Consider the following 12,858-nt stretch of genomic DNA (forward strand, 5'->3'; position numbering starts at 1 on the left):
AAGTGAATGGACAATTTTGCCCACAATCATGGATGGCATAAAACTATCTGCCGAACAACATATGGCACTGGACGTTAATCAGCATGGCAGTTCACCATATTAATCAACATGGCAGTTCACCATATTAATCAGGCAAACCTTACTGTGATCATAATTGATTTCCTAATACAATGTCACAGGACTGTCACTTTAAAACATATGCCTTTACATCATAGGTAACCCCCCCACCCCACCCCCAAGCTAGCATGTAGCTCTATGGAAGGAGCAGAATGAAGCACACACAATGCCTCAACAACACTACTGTAACAATTCAATGTGTGAATTCAACAGACGTGAGGACACACTGCAATTACCAGATGTTCCCACATGTGTGCCAATGAAGGAAATATATCACAGAAGAAAAGGAGGAATAAAAAGAGTTGCTGCCAGAACAACAGAACTAAAACCACAGACAATAATACAACATTTCTTGTTTAATGGCACTTAGGCGAAGGGTTCTCGGTCCTTTCATGGTGTAGATCACAATTTAACACCTCTGTTCCTATTCATGATCACATAGCACCCCTGTTGCAATTACAACAGCTGCTTGCGTGGAAAAGTGATCTGAAGAAAGTGTATTTTTGGATGTCTGTTAATGTGATTTAGCAGCTGGAAACAAGCAGGTAACTCAGCCGCACAGAATACACATTGTGAACCTCTGCCTCCCCTGCTGATACAAGCCTCCTAACTTAATCCCCTCCTTATATAACCCCAATGACGGGATTTAAATAAAACAAAAAAATTATGGTGCCAGTAACATTTGTAAACCATTTTTCTATTCACCCTGCTTGTATGTTATATTCCTTTCTCCACTCTTTGTCTTTCTTGTCCTTTTAGACTGTACACACTTCGAGAGAGGGACTTTGTACAGTGCCTAGCACAATAGGGACCCATTCTCAATTTTCCCCTAGGCATTATCATAATAAAATAATAAACAGTGAATGATAAATATGCCTTAAGTAGACCTGTCCTCCATTTGGATTACAATTTTCTTCTGACCCACATATAACTTGCTGTCTAACTTTTTGCCATGGTAATTTATTAGGTTCAGCGATTTCAAGTTATAATAAATTAAGTAAACTTCAGCTAGCTGTTCTCTGCTTTTTTGTTTGTATTGTTTATTAAATTCCAAACAAATAAAATGCAGATACACAGTGAAGCACCATAAAGAATGTAAATGTTTTCAAGTGCTGTGGCTAGACCTATCCTGTGGGGGACAAAACATTGCCTGAGGTCATGTTGGATAATAAGATTAGATGAAATATATATTAAGGTTTCCTTGGATACCTTTTCTGCTTTATTAAATTGCTCTGATCCTTGTGATTTGTCTCACAAAATTTTGAACATCATTTAATCTTCTGTTTGATGAATGGCTTTGGCTCACTAAATAGGAATTCTTCTCCTGCCTATCCAAAAATGTGGAGAGAGACAGAGAGATACCTCTATCTGTAGGAATCATCCCATACAGGTGGAAAAGCAACACACTGTTCCCACCATGCTTTATCCTAGGCAGAATGTGAAAAAAAATTATAAGCATATACAGATGCCTTCAGTAAATGCTCTTTTCGATATCTGAAATATATCTTTATATAGCTTGTTTTGTACTTAATTATTGCACTTTTCCTTTTGTCCAAATAGCATTATTCCTAAGATTTATTACATCCAGCTCTGTTTATACTCTAAAATCGATAGCCCTGACCTCAGAACAAAATATTGCTGCCAGTAATCTTTAACTGTTGTACAATGGTCAAGATATCAATAGCAGCAGAACAACAAAAATACACACCTCATCCTGCTTTCTTATATTTTTATTGTTTCCCAGCATCATGAACACAATATTCCTTAGATCCTTCATCCTTCCTTTTTAAGGACATTTCCATGCTCTAATCTTAGCCCATGCTACTTCATGTGTTTTTGCCTAATCTCCCCTCAATCATCCACATACAAAACCCTCAGGTACATGCTTATTTGTGCTTGGAACCCATGCTTGTCTGTATAGTTGGGGGCACAGTCTAAAACTGGAGCTGCGCTTTAGCTTGGCTGGAAACTGCCCACTTTGCAGCAAGGACATAGGCAAGATCACTCATGTGCTGATAGTCTTCCAATGCCCTTCCCACAATTTCCCACGAAAGACAGATAAATTCTCCCGCAATTGACAGAACTGACTGGGAAAGAATCCTGCAGCAACTCAGCACACAAAACCATGGGATGTTTTCCCGGACACATACAGGAAAGTTAAGAAACAGTGAGGACATAGTAACATGGACAGGGCTTCATTGTGGGAATGTTCATATTCAGGGTAGGCTAATCTGAGTATTCAGACTCAGGTGCCAACCACCAGGGCTGATTTACCCCAAAAAACAGAAAATGAAGCACCACCAGTGTAACATGTAGGATTAGGGTAGCATAGCTTTAAATCGTTTGTAAGCCCTCTAGTCACCTTCCCTTTTCTCTGTTTCAAAACCCACAAAATCTTGATAGAGCAGCAGTGTATGTCACTAGATCTTGCATGTTGCATATACAGTTAGTAAATGGTTATTTGGACTCCATTTGCCCTTTCATTTTGTGTATGTGGTTTAAAGTAAAAGACAAAACCACCAAGTAAATTTGTTTCAGAATATGAAGACAAGGCTAGTCCCTTACTTCAATATTCATACATTGTGTTATGATTACAAAGATGTTTTTACAATGGCAGCTAATCAAAATAATTGTACAAATGTTGACCAAAGTGTAGAACAGGTGTTTTTGCTTGAGCTACAGGTATGATTTGTATAACATGATGAAAGAATGTGTGCTGCGCATATGTAGGTGAAAAGGCAAATCAATAAATGTGGGGGTATGGATATGCAGTGATTAAAGAGTATTCTGTAGCCATATGTTGGCAGGTGTAAATCACTATGTCATGAACATGAATGTCTTTCCTCTCAGAAGATTCCTTGCCATTCCCAGTGGCTTTCCCATTTTTTCTGACCTTTTCTCTCTGCTCTTTGACATCTCTTCTACCATTTCCTTTTTAAAGATGCAGGGGAATAGACAGCATCTATTTTTTTGCACACTTATTTCATACTTCATAATCTTATTTAACTAGATGAGGATCATCATAATCTGACTGTCACCATCATGAATCCTTTCTTTTGCTGAACATAGTGATGATTAATAAAATAAAAATAGCACTGAACAGGTTACACATATATACACAGGCTTATTCATTTGTTTTCTTTTAGTTTTTAAACCTGGCAACACCTTGCTACTAAAACTCAGATTTTTAATTTACATTAATTTACAGAAAGTGCTGCCTGATAATATAGGTGCTTCCAAAACCCACAAATGCCTATTTTAATTAGCCTGCACCCCTTACCACCACATCTTCCCACCACACACACACACACTGCACCTCCTGCCCCCAGCAGATTTGCTGTTGCTCTCCAGCTCTAGAAGTTCTTCTTCACCTCTCGTCCCCGGTGTGGGGGTGAGAACTGCAGTAATATATCTACCCGCATCCCTCAAACCTGCATGAATGCTCCCCCCACACCCCAGGCATGGAAGGAGCACAGCTTCAGAGTTCTCCACCTCAGGCCTGGAGGCAAGGAAGGGGACACGAAGGGTCAGAGAGGGGTGGTGATCTGCAGAGCTGTCAAGGATTATCTACTCCCCAGATGCTCTGAGAGCACAGGGCTGAACACTTCTCCAGCCCTTTGTGTTTAGACTGAGGAAGGGGAAAGAAAAGAAGAAATCTTGTCTACATGCTGAGAAAGGAAGCTGCCTCTCAGCAGGTGCAGCAACACTTACTGGCTGCCTGTTCTCATTATTCTGTTCCTGAGGCAGAGCAGCCACTGACCCATAGTAGGGTCTGAAAACCAGCAGTCCCTGGGGAAAATGCATCATGGTGGTGGGTCTAAGTCTTAACATGTGTAGTTTGCTGTTGTGTAGCCACCTCCCCAAGAAAGAGCTCACCTTACGGCAACATCCCTAAAGAGTACCATCAGCAGATCACTATGTGTGCCTAGTGTAAAAGGAGTTTTGAAATTAGTGAAAACACATTGCCTGATTTTCAGGGAGGCCAAGCAACATTGACTTTAGTGGGAGTTACAGGTACTCAGTGTCTCTAATAATCAAGTCAATTTTATTCTGGAATATTTTTATTGCACAGTTCACAGAAAAATATGCTTTCTGATCATCTGATTTGAATGAGACCAAGTAAGGAACACAGCTCATGTGTTCAGTTGCATGCTTTCCAGGAGTTCCTCCACAATGTGTACTCAAAACAACAAAACATCTACGAAATCTCTTTCACTTTGCGACAACAAATTAAAAAGACAACAATATCAACAACAACAACCACCCCCACATCCAAATTACTTCTTAATTATCCAGGACAATATATGTTACAAACTATGGGCCTAATTCTTATTCCCCATTCAAAACTTGAGTGAATGGGTTTTGCATTCTGAAAAGACATAGTTCTGTTCCCAAACTGAAGCAATGTAATGGTACAACAGTACTGACACTCTGCAGCTCCTAGATTATAGTAGTGGTTGCAACCTGTTGTACTGTCCCAGCATACTGGATCTGCAGACTCATTGCTTAGACTTTTGCTACATCCCCAAGCCTTCCATCCAAGGTGCCACAGAGAGAGCCACCACAGAGCACTGACCCATGGCAAGAAAGCGATGAAGAATCTTCTGTCTGGCCATTCTACAACTTGCCCCACCACACATAGGGACCAAGACAATTCTGCTGCTTTCTGGGTCTTGCGTACCCCCACACAGAGTAGAAGCACTATTTACACTTTGGGGGATAGAACCTTTATTTATTAAGTGTGGGTACTACTGGACAAAAAGGAGAGAGACTGGGAAAACCATTCTGTTTAAAACTGAAGTGGTGGCTACATTATCCAAATGTGAATCTATTATCACAGGCTAGAAGCACATCCCTATACTACATACATATTCTATTCCTGTCCATTGTCACTGAATGAGACTTTTAATTAGAAATATTTATCGGAGAACTAGACTGCATGAACATTATGAACACAAATCAAATTAAATATTTTATTTGTAGTACAGTACTTGAAAATCACTTGTATTATTCATCCACAAATGCACAGTTACATGCATGCAAATACAAAAAAGTATTAAAAATAGTTATTGATACAGTTGGTTTTTTTTTTTTTAAAAGGAGGACATTTTTCTCTTTCAATCAGAATGTGTGTGTCACTTCAACAGTCTTTTTCACAAAACAAAAATAATAGTTTGATAGTGTTTTATTTATTTTATTTCAACCATTTCTCTTCTACTAGCCCTTTCCTCAGACAATTTTCACAGGACTCAAATGCCAAGCTCCCTAGTAGCATTTGTAATGGCTTCCCTTGACATTACTTTGTCCACAAAGTAGTCAGCCACCTAATAAGAAATTCTGTGGTCCTGGTTTGCTATTTTTACTGCATGGAGACTAGAATACTCATCCTTATTCTATGCAAAGAAAATCAGTGGCCTCTACTATCCTTGCCTAATAGCTGCAAAAGGGGGGCAGGTTACTTGAGATTCATCATCACTTTCAGGGTCCCTGGCTCAGAGAGGGCCTGGCTTTATAGGTCTATGGAGTTGGCTAGAAGTGCAGCAATCTCAGGGTTGCAATATAGAGAGGCAGGTCATCCCAACACGTGCTTAACCTACCTAAGCTCTTCTTGTGACACCTGCACCCTTTCCTGGAGAAGCTATATTACCAATGACTCCTTGCCTGTCCCTGCACCTTATCCCCTTCCTTTAAGTGCAGAGAAGAATCTTGTAGGACAGTGTCAGCAGTCCTTCCTATAGGAATTTTCCTTTGGTTTTCCAATAGGAGGGTACCACATAAGGTAGCTATCCCCCACCATGCTCCCCAAATGCACAGAGCATCACCATGCAAGTGCAAGAAGGGATTTTTGCATGGGTCTTATACCTCCAATTAGTACAAAGTACCTGATCCAGCTGAGCTGTGTAAGTCTGCTACTGCAACTCCAGAAGCAGGCCACTCCTGTAGCGGTGAGCAAACAGGTTACACTATGGGACGGGTATTTCACACATTGTACTGTGCATAGTGCAGGCCTTGCTCATCCCACTGCTCAGGCTTTAACAGTTACATCGTGCACAGCAGGGAAAGGGGCACGTTAAGAGTGGAGGAGATGGAATACATGAAGGTCCAGACAAAGTAACTCGGCCTGTCACATTCCCACAGTGGCTGTTAAACAACTGTTTGAGAAACCAGCAGTCACTTTACTTCCAGACTGGACCAGATGTAATTGTTCTTCTGCAGTTACTGATGCTGCAGTGATCTAAAGGTATTACAGCTCTCAAAGAACTGGTTGGTCTACACAGTACTTCCAATCAGCTGTCATCAAGGAACCTTGGTTGGAGCATATACCAATTGTTTTGTCACCTATAAAAAGGTTCACCAATCTGAAGGCTTCACAAGGGGCTCTAAAATTGTTTATATGTGCCTTACTCATATAGCTTTAATAGTCATTAGAACCATTGGTGGGCACAACTACCCCTTTGACCTGGAGTCCCCTGTGGCTACAGACTAGGCAGTCCAGCTCAACAACTAGTCTTGTTGAACTGACATTTATCACACACACACAAAAAGAAAATCACATCTCCATTTTTATTTCGGGTTAGATGGCACAATTAAAAATTTAACATTCCAACACTGGGAAAAAATGTAACTTAAATTATGGGCAAGCAAGCAATCTCCAAATAAAAAGACAGCAATAACACTGATAAAGTGCGATTTCTTGACAGACCCCAAATACATTTTCTCTGCTCTTATCACCCAGACCTAGGACTAATGCAGAAGGCACCTATGCAGGAGAAGCATGCATCTTGCTCTGCTTTCAAAGCCCTTTCAAAGCCAGTGTCTCAATTCTTTTTCACATTCAGGATAGAAAGTAGGGTCTGGACTTACTATCATGCAGAGGATTTTCCCCAGCCCCAGCCCAAACAGACATCAAGCAATTGGATCTGCAATCTATATTTTTCTTTTCAATATATATATATAAGCTCATGCTGCACACAGATGGAACAAATTCCACATATCTTCCTTATGAAAAATCAGCAAACTACTCTGAGTCTTGCTCATACTACAGACGTGCACATTAAGAAATCTTTCGCCAAATATATTTTTAAAACCTTAATTTTAAATTTCAACCCACTACAGAGTACATACAGAGTAACAAGCTTTTAAACTACTTTAAATAGTCCATTTTGGTTATCAGGACACATCTGCACTCAGGCTGTATTATATGTTGAATAATAAATTAGTCAAGTGTCTGTAAATAATACATTTTGATAAATTTAACATTTAGTTTTGACAGAAACATTGAAAAGTTGATTTTATGGGCCAGAAACTGCTGTCCTTAATCATTTAAAACTCTCACAGATTTAAATTCCACTTGACTTCAAAGTATGGACAGTAGGACCCAGCCTTTAGAAGCAAGAAAACAATTTGGCAGTACAGAAATATATAGCGTAAAATCTGTACTTTACATATAACAAATTCCTATAATCCTATAATTGACTTAATAGGATATGTTCTACGTCTATGATATTCTATATATATAAAACCTCTTTCTGCAGCTACTGATAGCATATGAAAATAGATATATCATTCAGATTTGGCTTGTTGACAGTAAAAGTAACAATCCCACTAATATTCTCAGTTATCACTAACCTTCCTCTTAGTTTTTTTTTACATTAAAATGTAGTAGTGAAGCCACTGAGGTCAAGCACAGCAGATCTACTGATGCTTAGCAAGCAGGTGACACCACCAAAAACTTTGCAAGCCTCTCTTTATATGCCTGTTTATGTAAAATTTTTGTGTGTCTGTTTCTCTTCTCCTGGTCTTTGTAATTAAAGGCATTAACATGAACATTGAATCTTTTGTTTAAGAATTCCTGGTGCTTATTTGCTACTTGATTTTAAAAGCAATGTATGTGACACTACAGCATTTTCTATAGCAATTAATTATGATGTCCTAAAGATTATGGACGAGATTTATTACTTATTTAATGCCACAGATGTCAATAATCTTGGACTCTATTATCCTAACCCGGCTGTTATTACTCTGGCAAAATTCTGTTGACTTCAGAGCAGTTTTTGGCAGCAAGACAACTGTATTGTCAGACCTCTGGGTGAAAAGTAAAAAAAAGTACAAATAAACTTTTAATAAACAAAGATCTTGTTTTCATCTGAATGTCCTAAAAACACTGATTGTGAAAAGAAGAATACAGAAAATATTTTTCCATGTAATGTTTTTCTATGAATTATTAGTTGCTCTTTGAAAGCCAGATTTTTGCTAGCCTTACTCTCATCAAGCTGTTTCTTACTCCATACGTAGTTCCACTGATTTCAGTGGAACTATTTGACAAGTAAGGCCCTACTCAACAAGACAAAGGGAATTAGAATCAAGCCCCGAATTATGCACCAGCTACATGAATGTGATTATGAATTTTATATTTTTTGCTGAGTTTATTTGCACAAGTTATTTTGTTGTTTTCAACAAAATGGGACTAAACCAACTAAGCTTGCATCTGCTAACCTGTTTTCACCATAAACATAGTACTAGAAATCATCTTCAGTAGTTATACCTAAAATCCTAACCTGGTCTGCTCTCTGTTTCAGCCAATGCAGTCTTAGTTTTTCCAACTTATTATAGTACTTTGAACTTGTATAGAAAACAAGTATATTCATAAGTTAGGACTGGCAAAATAATTAAATAAAATAAACAAGACATATAAAACAAACAGAAGAAACAGCTGGGTATTGTTTAATTTTATGTTTATTTATGCCAGCTACTTTCAAGTATAACTGTGATCTCTTATTACGTTTTTGCACTCAAGCACCAGTCTGTTTACTGTCAGTTTATTCAATAAATCCAAATGCAACAATAGTGCATGTCATAATTGTCCTTAAGCAGTTTTATGAATGAAGTCAAATTACTGTGTTAAATGATATTCACACTTATACAGCAGACTTGTACACTACATGATAATAGCAATGAAACAGAGAATATTTGCCTTCACCAACTGTAACCGTAAACAAATACAGGTACACAGTTCTTTATTAGTAAGAATTCCTACAGTAAGCACACGTTAGAGGAATTAATCATTCATTCCCAGCAGACTGCTTATATATTTCACCGGGCCATTATCTGATCTGAATAACAAGAACAGTTGCATAGTAAAACGCATTACCGCTGACAGCAGCAACTTTATGCTATCAACTTTAAGATGTAACTATTTCTGTAGCATTGAAGGCAACAGAGATTTTTCAAATCTCCTTTGTTTCCTTTGAACTAGCCTGCCCTGATTTGACATTATCAAGATACATTCGTACGCACACACAATCAGACATAATATATATATAAGCTTCAATTGCAGGGCCTTTGACTCAGGTCATTTTCCATTGTATTAAGTCAAAATTACAGCAAGCGTGAAATGTGTGTCAAGCCACTTTTTCATTTAGATAGTTAGGTATTCCCATCAGAAATTCTAGATTTGTATGTATTTATATGTCAAAAATTGAGCAAAAAGTATGTTCCAAATTATTAAAGTCATAATTATGCTGTCATTTAACCCAATCGCATATGTAATTAAATACTTGGGAAATATATTAAAATACTTTTGGGGAAAAGACAGACCATATATTATGCATTCAGTGTCACATGTTGCATATCTGGGGATCACTTACCACACCAATGAGTCTAACCTAATAAACTTCTATCCACATAGTCTCAAAAACTTCTATCCACATGCAAATTAGCTAGATACATTCTTCTAATGTTTTCCACACAGAGAATATCCCAGCAATGAACAGTGTCAAAATGTTACCCATTATTAGGAAAGTAATACTGAATGTTAAATTTGTGTTCATGACGCAATTACACAGAATGCCTTACTATGCCATCAGATACATATTACCATTTTTGTTATTTCAAGTTCACAAGTTCATAAAACAACATTTTGCTGCCATAAAAGCTGCCATCAAACACAAAGAATATTGTGATGCAGTATTAAGTCACCAATCGCTAACTATGCTGTGAATTTGTAGCCTATGCTTTGTAATTATTCTTTCCTTTGGATTTATGTGCAATTGTGAATTTTATTCTACTACTGTACATGTTAGGTCTTACAGACTGCTTTTATGTTAATATCTTAAATCAATCTTATCTAATTGGCCTAGTTGTTACAATATATTCTAGTTTGATAATGGTACAGATAAAAACATTTGATTTTGCAACAACAACTTTCACGTTTGAAAGTAACCATTAGCTGCCACAGATATTTAGGAGAAACTTTCACATTGAGATAGAATATAAAATTATCCTGGGTTGTTTATCAAAAATGAATGTTCAAATATAAGTTGATTAGTTTCTCGTAACTTTGAAAATTACATGAGACATAAATGCATTCTGAGAATCAGAAAACTGAAAGCAATATCCGCAGCAGATTAACTTTTGATGGTTCTATTTACACGACACTAATTGTACTGTATTTTTAATTTATACTGTGAAGTGTGGAATTTAATTTGTCAAGAAACAGGTAAATTGTATCCAAATTGGGATCCATACTGTGCCTACTCTGCATAACAATACAAGAAGAATTCAAATCAAAGTCCATTTGGCAATAATAAAGAAAAAATGCTGAAATGTTATTGATTCCTTCTAATACATTCAATACAAACTGAGTCAACTGTATTTCTACTGATATGACACAGAGGTTTTATTTAGATATTATAAAACACTAGCTAATAGGTTTTCATTGCCCACATTCATCTTCCCACCCCCCCCCCCACCTAGGAAGCAGTTAACCCTCAACTATTGATATTAGTAATACCAGTAAAATAAAATAAAAATTAGTAGTAAGCTTTTATATATACACATACACAGAGAGAGAGAGAGAGAGAGAGAGAGAGAGAGAGACCAGAAATGCAGCAAATGCTGAGTATGGGTATGCCTGTCCCAAGGGGAATAATTCTTGCAAAAGTTTCTTTATGCAAAGACTTCAATGTTAAAGACGCCTTAAACCTGCCACTTCCTGCCATATCTCTGAGAGAGCTTTGTACATTCTTGTCAGTAGCACAACTCAGCCACCAAAGCACAATGGTATTCTCCCCTTCCAAATTGGGTTTACCCTATTTCTTCCCCCCACCCCTACCTTTTTCACAAATCCAAGAAATGGATACTTTAATACTCCAATACTTTAAGTCATGTCCTGGAAAAATCAAAGCTGGGAAATTAAAACAGTGTTTCCTAGGGTTGCCATCTCCATCAGAAAAAAAAATTGTACTAAAAATCTAACAACGTTGGAGATTTGGACTAAAAATAATGTTTTTTAAAAAGCCAATTAATGGCAGCCAAAAGCATCCTTAGTAACTACACCACATGTTATTTTATGGTAGAATGATCTGACACCTAGTGTCACCTTTCCCTTCAAAACCCTCTCCATCCCTACTAGAAGCATCTCTTTGTTTATATTTTATATAGACATACAGGTCCCTAAACGCGGTGTAATATACAACACTATTCGAACCCATAACTCCTCTAATTCAAGTGCTCACCTTCAATTTTCTTTTCTTTCTTAGGTTTTTGTTTGTTTGTTATAAGCTCAGCAAACCACTCTTCCCATTGGGAACAATTTAAGTTACAGGAGTCAAAGTTTCCTCCTTGACCTGACCAGAGCTGGTTAGCAGAACAGAAAAGGACACATTTTAAAATGAAAAGAAGACACACACCCCCTCCATCCCTCACAAACCCTATACAAACAAGCATTTACTCACTAAAGCAGCCAGCCCGGACCTCTTTGGAAAACCTCGAGGGGTCTTCGCTTTCCTCTCCTGCCAGTCAGATGAAGAACAGTGTCTCTATTCCACACGGGCCCAGGGCGCACTGCAAGGAAAGAGAAGCACATGCCACATCAAGCGGGTTTGTTTGGGTGGGCTGACGGGTTAGTCCTGTTTTCAGAAGAAAGGCTCGCACCACGGCGCTATAGCGCATACATAAAACCCAGGATCAAGCGCGCCTGGAAAAATTGTTTTTGGGGGTGGGGGGGGAAGAGAAATACCTGCAACTCTCTCCGCTGAGGCTGGCAGAGAGAGACGGGGAGGGGGGGCAGGGGTGAAAGTGAGACGCTCCTTGGTGGCAACAGCGGGAAGATGCAGCGAGAGCACGAGAGGAGTCAGCGCTGCTGTCAAAGTGACACACACACACGCCCGCTCTTGCTGCCGGCTGTGTGCGAGGCAGCGGCCGCATCTCCCCCCAGCGCGCGCGCACACACACTCGCGCGCTCTCTCTCTCTCTCTCTCTCTCACAGGCGCATCCCCACCAAGAGCAGCCCCAGCCCCACACGCGCTCACCTGCATTTCCTTAACGAGCCACTTGATGGCTGGCCGCGGCCGTGCACGGCGCTCTCCCCGGCTCCGGCCAAAGCCCACCGGGGAGGAGGGCGCGGGGTGGGGCCGCTGACGCCGCCGCTGCAACTTTACTTGCCCTCTCGCTCTGCCCGCAGCTGGGGTGGTGCCTTGCGGAGAGCAACCCCCCGCTGGGAGGAGGCAGCTGGCGCCTCGCCCCGCCAGCGAGGTGAGCCCGGCCCGGCCGCCCTGCTCACGGGCTGCAGCGCGCACCGCCCGCTCCCTGCGCTGCCGGGCCTGGTCCGGGGCAGCCTCAGCCCTGGGTGCGGGGGGCCGAGGGAGAGGGTCACGGAGGCAAAGCGGGCGGTGGGAGGGGAACAAGCTGCTTGACCCGCTTAACTTTCTACCAGGCGATTTGAGTGTTTTTTTTTGTTTT

The 12,858-nt window shown here is 39.7% G+C and overlaps 1 protein-coding gene across 38 annotated transcripts in view; it reads right to left on the reverse strand.

Annotated features, from left to right (window-relative positions):
* Positions 1–12,526, reverse strand: part of PTPRD (protein tyrosine phosphatase receptor type D) — a 1,703,394-nt gene extending 1,690,868 nt beyond the window's left edge. For 14 of the 38 annotated variants that reach the window (XM_048850704.2, XM_048850702.2, XM_048850703.2 and 11 more), the window contains exons 1-2: positions 12,137–12,327; positions 11,853–11,961 (exon numbers count right to left, since the gene is read on the reverse strand). The gene's annotated coding sequence lies outside the window, so the exon portion shown is untranslated. Of the gene's footprint in view, positions 1–11,852; positions 11,962–12,136; positions 12,328–12,428 lie in introns of those variants that run through there. The other 24 variants (XM_048850731.2, XM_048850730.2, XM_048850729.2 and 21 more) reach the window with 4 other exon arrangements.
* Positions 12,527–12,858: the final 332 nt, after the last annotated feature.

This window comes from Caretta caretta, chromosome 5 (genome assembly GCF_965140235.1).
Source record: "Caretta caretta isolate rCarCar2 chromosome 5, rCarCar1.hap1, whole genome shotgun sequence".
Classification (NCBI taxonomy): Eukaryota; Metazoa; Chordata; order Testudines; family Cheloniidae; genus Caretta; species Caretta caretta.